Raw genomic sequence first — 8,877 nt, 5'->3', positions numbered from 1 at the left:
AATGATCATGATTTATTTTAATTATTTGATATCCTGATATAATAAACTGCATGTAATTTATTTTTGGGGGAAATAAAATATGAATGAATTGAACAGACTTCGGTTTAATGAGTTTGTAAAAACAGGGAGACACAGGTTTCTATTTAAATGGTAATTTTATTGATAACAGCTGAACATATTTTCTTGAAGTTAGAGAAACACGTGTAGCACGTAAAGCCAACGCAGCAACAATCCCAAGAATCAGAGAAGTAGAGGATTAATATTATTGTGGCGTTACGAGGGGCTACTATTATTTTTATAAAAGGCAGAATCTACAAAATTGGAGGACCAACAACGCCACCCTGGGAGTTTCACCCAGGGAATTCTAAATAACTAAATCTAATAAAGACACACAGGTAAATTATACAAAGGAAATACTAGAGACGTGGTTCACCATTCAACAGGCCATAGACCATTTATTTGTATATTAAACAGGTTAAAATTGTAACAAAAAGGGCCAACATAAATAACACCAGGTTGTATTAATAGCTGAGGCTTACCAATGGTGAGGGGGGGACAGGGGTGAGGAATCCAAAATTAAAAAGGAGCACCCCACTCACACACACGCACAGCAAAAGGTGAGGTGCACAAAAACCAAACTCAGGACCACAGCACACGAAGGGAAACCACCACCGGGAATGCCACCACCACCACTGGCTCTCAGAAGCTGCACAACAAAAGAAAAACAGTTAGACACAATAACTAATACACAACTCCTTCAAAAGAAAATATGAAATACTGTTAACACAATAAACAAAAGCCGTTATAGGTACCAAAGAACTAAAGCAAAAGTAATGAGCAATTTATACCAATGGTGTAAAAGAAATAAAGAAAGAGGAGTCTCTGGCCAGAGTTACCAACTCAACACAAAATAAACATGAAACATAAATATCCAGCTTAATCTCAAAACAAACAAAACAGCCCTATACTAAAACTCACTCACTCTCATCCACACTGTTGCAGCAACTGCTACAAACTTCTGCCATGAACACCCACACACGCAGCCCAGACAGGGAGACTACAGCCCGGGCCTGCGGCTCAGGGAGAAGTCCGGGACCAGGACTAGAGCACCGCAGCTCCTGCAAGCAATATGCTCACAGCGGCGTCGGAGTTGAGCAAAGCAAAAAAAAAAAGGAAACGGAGCACGGCAAATAAAGTCCACAGCAAACAAATCACACAAATAAAAAAAGGGCATGCGAAGCAGCAGTGTCCCCTTATCTTTGGTCCAGTCAGTGGCCGCGGGTCTTGTTAACAGTTGTCCTCCGTTGATGAGAACGGAGGCTCTAAACAGCTCCGTGTTATGGTGCGCTGACGATACGTTCAGGAACCACTATGAAAAACGGACAGGTGAGTTGTTTAACACCGGAGCAAGTAAACCACTCTAGGAGTGGCACAATAAATTTAAGTGTCCGTACCTTGTCTTTTCGGAGCTGGTAACACACATAGAGAGGATCGCCACCACCCACTAGACCACAATGGACCACTAAAAACGCAAAGCTGGCTACTACACACAAAAGCTAAAAGATGCTGAAGCAACCTGCAGGCAGTACAGCCGTTTTACCTACCTGCACTGAACGCTGCGAAGGAACGCCGGGAAACCGGAAGAGCTTGGAACCAGGAAGTGAGAGGGCAAGGGGGAGGGAACACAACCGCCTTTTATTCCCTCACCCTCCGTGCTAATAGGCTGATGCCTGAAATTGAGTGCAGAGCAGCTCACTCGCCTGTTTTCAGTCACAGCAGGACATCATACTGCCACATTATAATACAGAATAAAAGCCAAACTGACAAAAAGAGACAAGTGAAAACTAGAAAGAGAGGATGGATTTAAGAAGGTTGGAAACAGACGGAGCAGCAGAAAGAGTGAAAGACGTCCTACGAGAGAGTCCCACCCTGAATTCCAATCTCCGCCCTAAGCCCTCAAGCCCTTTCGCTAAGGGTTTAGGGCTGTCCCATTCCTAAAGTCATTAAGGGTTCAGGGCTGTCCCATTCCTAAAGTCGTTAAGGGTTAAGGGCTGTCCCATTCCTAAAGTCGTTAAGGGTTCAGGGCTGTCCCATTCCTAAAGTCGTTAAGGGTTCAGGGCTGTCCCATTCCTAAAGTCGTTAAGGGTTCAGGGCTGTCCCATTCCTAAAGTCGTTAAGGGTTCAGGGCTGTCCCATTCCTAAAGTCGTTAAGGGTTCAGGGCTGTCCCATTCCTAAAGTCGTTAAAGGTTCAGGGCTGTCCCATTCCTAAAGTCGTTAAGGGTTCAGGGCTGTCCCATTCCTAAAGTCATTAAGGGTTCAGGGCTGTCCAATTCCTAAAGTCGTTACGGGTTCAGGGCTGTCCCATTCCTAAAGTCGTTAAGGATTCAGGGCTGTTCCATTCCTAAAGTCGTTAAGGGTTCAGGGTTGTCCCATTCCTAAAGTCGTTAAGGGTTCAGGGCTGTCCCATTCCTAAAGTCATTACGGGTTCAGGGCTGTTCCATTCCTAAAGTCATTAAGGGTTCAGGGCTGTTCAATTCCTAAAGTCCTAAAGGGTTCAGGGCTGTCCCATTCCTAAAGTCGTTATGGGTTCAGGGCTGTCCCATTCCTAAAGTCGTTAAGGGTTCAGGGCTGTTCCATTCCTAAAGTCGTTAAGGGTTCAGGGTTGTCCCATTCCTAAAGTCGTTAAGGGTTCAGGGCTGTCCCATTCCTAAAGTCATTACGGGTTCAGGGCCGTTCCATTCCTAAAGTCATTAAGGGTTCAGGGCTGTTCAATTCCTAAAGTCCTGAAGGGTTCAGGGTTGTTCCATTCCTAAAGCTGTTAAGGGTTCAGGGCTGTCCCATTCCTAAAGTCGTTAAGGGTTCAGGATTGTCCCATTCCTAAAGTCGTTAAGGGTTCAGGGCTGTTCCATTCCTAAAGTCGTTAAGGGTTCAGGGCTGTTCCATTCCTAAAGTCGTTAAGGGTTCAGGGCTGTCCCATTCCTAAAGTCGTTAAGTGTGCGAGGGCTCCCGGCAGACATTTTGAGCCCTTACTGCTCACTTACCGTAAGTCAGCATCTCCGCAGAGTTTTGGAAAGGGAATTACCCACAGTTCATTGCGTTGTGACATAAAAGGAGGTTACCAGGGAAAATGTAAACAAAACAGGAGGCGGAGGAAAAGGAACCATGTGCGACTTCGAGACGAAAGAAGTTCACCTGTAAGGTTAAATACATAGCCCACTGGTGATTTAAATTCAGAAACTGCTGTCCCATGATGATTTTTCAACGGCCCTATGAAATAGGATGGATGAAAAGGAGGAGGAGAGGGAAAAGAAGAGGGATGACCAGTTATCTAAGTTAATTTACATTTTTGGGAAGATGGTGGACAAAATGTAGTTTTCTTCATCATTTTTTTATACATAATTTGAGGTTCAATTTCTTTTGTTTTCATTTTATATTAGACAAATCCTCAGTTGACCTGGTGTTGAATAAACAAGACTTGCTTTTCTTTAATCTGAGTACAGTGTTTGAATTAAGATTCCCTATGTTAACAGAAATGCATACATGTAAATACTAGCTAGATAGTTTTAGATCCAACACAAACAACTCAAGGCAGTAATTTGGTTATTAATTTATTTATGACCACAAAATTTAAACAATTTCAGCAAGTTGAACAAAAACGTTGCAGTAAATAGTAATGATATAACTGAAATATTTAGCTCAGGTTACCATCAATTTATACGGTCTCTTACAAAAATGAAATGACATCATGCTCAAAATGGAAAGTAATATTAGTTGGTCATAACACAGCTGGAATATTTAACTCAGGATACCATCAGTTTACACGCTCTTACAAAAATGAAATTACTCGGCTATTGAACCTGGCCGAGCAGCAGTGAACGGCCGAGCAGCAGTGAAAGCACCGTGAGATGTGGTAATATCGCGAGAACTACGAGGCAGCACAATCCAACATGGCGAGGTAGTATTTTTGTTTTCAGCAAATGCTTTAAAAACGAATATAAACTCAGATTAAAATAACGAAAGGGTATATCATAGATATACTATCATAGATAGATTATACAGTTACGAAAACAACCTGGAGCAAAGCGAAACTTTGGACTCATTTATAGACGAGTGTTTTGAAAGAATAGTCATGGTGAAGAAGTCTGGCGGCGCCGCTGCGTCCACTCCGAAGCGGTCTCTGCCCGAGGATTCCCCTGGAGCCATCTCCCCTCCAGGAAAAGCCACCGAGGACATTCTGCTGTCTATCGAGAACCGTTTGGCTGCCTTTGACTCTCGTTTGTCCTTGGTAGAAGTCTTGCATAAAGAATTCCAGGCACTACGAGAGGCTCTGGAATTTAGTCACCAGCAGGTGGAGCAGTTGGTAGCCGAAAACTGCAGTCTGAAGGAGTTGGTGAAATCCATGACAGAGGGATTAAACCGGCTCCAGATAGATAATAAATCTATGAAGGAGGTCGTCTTAGACCTGCAGGCCCGAAGCATGAGGGACAATTTGGTGTTTTCGGGGATCCCGGAGCAGACGGATGACAACATCGAATTGATTCTTCAAGATTTCATCCAGAATCAATTAAAACTTCCAGAAGATGTGGTCCGGAAAATCACATTTCATTGCGTCCATCGCCTGGGAGGGAGGAGAGCAGAAGGCCAGCGACCAAGGCCCATCGTGGCGAAGTTTGAACATTTCAAGCAGAAGGAACAGGTGAGGAGCCGGGGACCCCAGCTACCGTTCTCCGTTCCCCAGGGAGATGCTGGACTGTCGCCGGGTCCTGTTCCCGATCCGGAGGAGGCTCATGACGGAAGGAGCACAGTGGATTATTACCGTGGACAAGCTGTACGTGAACTGAAAACTTTACCGCGACCCCAAGACAACTCCCTGGCTCTTCTAAAACGATGAGTATGCAGATTTTTGGTCACTGTGGGTGTTTAGATTAGATTTAGCTCCACATACACCTTCAGCTCATATTAAATCATTAATAATTACTACACTGCTTCTCTTAACAACACACGGCACACATTGGTGATCGTTTCTTTTGTTTTTATGGTTAGAATTATTTCCCACCCTCCCACCTCACCCCCTTTTCCTATTTCTATTTTAAATGTTTCTTTTTTTTCTCCCTATGTCCCATCCTGCTGTATTTTCTGTTTGGTAAACTGGTATGAATGCACATGCCACACACATAGAATAACATGGCATGCGTATATGCAACAATATATCATTTGTAAGTTACATGAGCTCATACAACATAACCATTTACATATAATTTTACTTCCAATGATTGGATTATGGACAAATTCAAGTTCATAACCTGGAATCTAAACGGAGCTGGAAACAGGGAGAAGAGACTAAAACTCCTTAATCAGATAAAAACCATGCAGGCAAACATTGTCTTACTACAAGAAACGCACTTAGTTAAAGCTTCAGCAGATACATTGGCCACGGCAGAGTGTCCGCATGTTTTCTCAGCCTGTTACAACTCTAGACAAAGAGGGGTAGCGATTCTCATTAACAAGAGAGTAAATTTTACGGTAAAGGACACATACATTGATTCAGAGGGTAGATATGTAATACTAGTCTTGCAAATTCAAAGCATGAATTTATGTATTTCTAATATATATAGTCCAAATGTTGATGACTCATTTTTTCACTCTTTTTTCACTTCTCTATCTGGTCACCTAGACAACACAGTCATCATCGGAGAAGACCTCAACATGGTTCTGGACTTTGGAGTGGACAGGCTCAGTAACGCAGGCGGACACAGGAGTTGGCAGTCAGCAAGTATTGTTAAGCAATATATGAATGATCTGGGTCTTTGCGATGCATGGCGTTCTCTCCACCCAACCCTCAGGGACTACACTTTTTTCTCAGCTGTTCATCACTCATATTCTAGGTTAGATTATTTTTTAGTCAGTAGCTCTTTGATGAGAGATATCTCAGAATCCCAAATCCACCCAATTATTATTAGCGATCACGCACCAGCATTGGGTATCTCAAAGTTGCAGCACAATCCTTTGGATTGGTGCAATTACTTTGTCAGCTGTAATCAGAAACTTCTTTGAAACCGAAGCATTTCCAACACAGCAGGCCCAGTATTTGGGCCTCTGCCGGTAAGTTTTGATACAACTTTTAACTTCTCCCGTGTGTACACCGCAACTGTCTGAGTCTTCTCTCCGCTGTGGGCTCCTCTTGGAGCCCTCGCAGATACAAGTTTTGCTCTGAACCACCGGCTAAAGCAACTAGCTAGCTGCTCCCTACTCTGCCATTACTCGTTACTGGTCACCGCTGTTTTCCGTCCTCAGCCACCACCACCTCCTCCTCAACAAGCTTACCTGCTGGATGTAGCATGCTGTGGCTAATCCCGTGTATATTCCTGGGGTTTTCGTCGCTCCTCTACACCCGGACCCTCGGCTCCCCGACGCTAGCTAACGTTAGCTTCCAGCTACCGCTCTCCACCGGGACTATGCCGCCGCTCCACTCCGCAGCGGCCCACCACCCGCGTCCGACATCTGTGTAATGGCAATCTTTCTCCTTCTGGCTACTCCACTTTACCACTACTATTAAGCAGTCTTCTTGGCTATAAGCTTGACACGAGAAAAATAATCTTCCAAGGCAGTAACTCTGTTCAAAAGTAATTTTACTTAAAAGCAAAAAACAAAGTTACAAGATTCACTCTGAGGTATTTGTCAAAAAAACTGTCTTGCTCCTTAGGCTGCTTAATCTGGTCTGAGCCAAGCTACTGTGTGATGTCATCAACAGCATAATTAAAGGAGCCAGTCCACATTTTAAAGGAAAATATAAACTATTGTAAGCAGTACTAATATGGCTCTTACAATCTGGTCCACTCTGGCAAAACCATCCTCCACACAGCCGCTCAGGACGCATGTTTTCCTACAACTTCACGTCGCCAAACTCCATTCCTTCCTTCTGGTCCTCCTGCCGTCCCGCAACTACGTTACGTCATCACAACAAACAGCATGTGAATCTGTCCAATCTCCGTCCACTTCCTCAGTCCTCTCAGCCAATCACCAAGCAACACCACCTGAAACTGGCTCTGTTCAACACCCGCTCACTCAACAACAAAAGCCTGCTGCTGAATGAATTTATAACGGACAATAATCTGGATTTCCTCTGTCTAACAGAAACCTGGCACAAACCCCTGGACTATTTCTCACTAAATCAGGCCACTCCCCCCAACTTCACCTACATGGAACAAGCTCGCGCTGAGGGGCGGGGGGGCGGTGTTGCAGCAATATACAGAAAGGACATTAAAGCAACCTCCATCCCCATTCCTGTCATTCCGTCATTTGAGCACGCTGCCTTCAAACTACCTGGCCCCACTCCTCTTGTCACCGCCGTCATTTATCGCCCCCCCAAACCAAACCCCTCCTTTCTCTCGGATCTCTCGGATTTTCTGACCCAGCTCTGCTCCATCTCTCCCTCTGTTCTCCTCCTGGGTGACTTCAACTTCCACATCAACGATGCTAACTGTAAACCTGCTGCTGAATTCCTGGACCTGCTACACTGCCTCAACTTCACTCAACACGTCGACTTCCCCACTCACGCCCGCGGCCACACCCTCGATCTCGTCTGCTCCACCGGCCTCACAATAAATCAGCTCTCCAGCCTCAACCTCCACGTGTCCGATCACCTGGCAATCACTATGGACATCAACATCCCCATCCCCACTCCCAAAGAAGCACGCAAAATATCCTTCTGCAACATCAGATCCATCTCCCCCTCTGCCCTCTCAGCCTCTCTTGCCACTCAGATGTCCGCCTCCCCTCCCCCGTCACCCGACAACCCCTCAGACCTTGTGGATTACTACAATCATACACTCTCCTCCTGTCTTGATCAACTGGCTCCCATCAAAACCAAAACAGTCTCTTTCACACGCTCAGCACCCTGGTACACCCCTGAACTCCACAAAATGAAATCCCGTAAACGTCAACTCGAGCGACTCTGCAAGAAATCTGGATTAACTGTTCATCAACTCGCCTACTCTGATCATCTCCACCAATACAAGGATGCCCTCAACTCAGCTCGCTCCACCTACTTCTCCAACATCATCCATTCCGACTCCTCCAACCCAAAGGCTCTCTTCTCCACAATCAACAAACTTCTCAAACCCAGTGACAACATCTCCAACTCCTTCACAGTCTCTAAGTGCAACGACTTCCTCTCATTTTTTCAATCCAAAATCCAGACCATCTACAGTAACCTGACCACCTCCTCCACCCCCTCCACCTCCCCACCTGTTTACCCCCCCTCCACCTCTCAGTCCCTGTCTCACTTCTCTCCCATGTCTTCAGCGTCTCTTTCAACTGTCATGATGGGCATGACAACCTCTTCCTGTGCTCTGGACCCCATCCCATCCACATTTATAAAAAAACTGTCTCCCAGCCATCTCCCCACTCATCATCAACATCGTCAACTCCTCCTTCAGCTCTGGATCAGTCCCGGACACCCTCAAACTGGCAGCTGTCACCCCCATCCTCAAAAAACCTGGACTCAACCCTGACACCATGAACAACTTCCGGCCCATTTCCAACCTTCCTTTCCTGTCAAAAATTCTGGAACGTGCCGTCGCCACTCAGCTCAACACCCACCTCACCTCCAATGATCTGTTTGTAACATTTCAATCTGGTTTCCACTCACGTCACAGCACCGAAACAGCCCTCATCAAAGTCCTCCAAGGACCTTCGTCTCTCCTCCGACTCTGGCAACCTCAGCATTCTCCTTCTCCTGGACCTCACAGCAGCCTTCGATACCCTCAGCCACACCATCCTCCTTTCCCGCCTGGAATCATCTCTCTACATCACCGGATCCGTCCTCTCCTGGTTACAATCCTATCTCACCAACAGACATCAATTCATCAGCATCA

This window comes from Cololabis saira, unplaced genomic scaffold, assembly GCF_033807715.1.
Source record: "Cololabis saira isolate AMF1-May2022 unplaced genomic scaffold, fColSai1.1 scf136, whole genome shotgun sequence".
In the NCBI taxonomy this organism is placed as follows: Eukaryota; Metazoa; Chordata; class Actinopteri; order Beloniformes; family Belonidae; genus Cololabis; species Cololabis saira.
Note: the sequence above shows the minus strand (reverse complement) of the source record.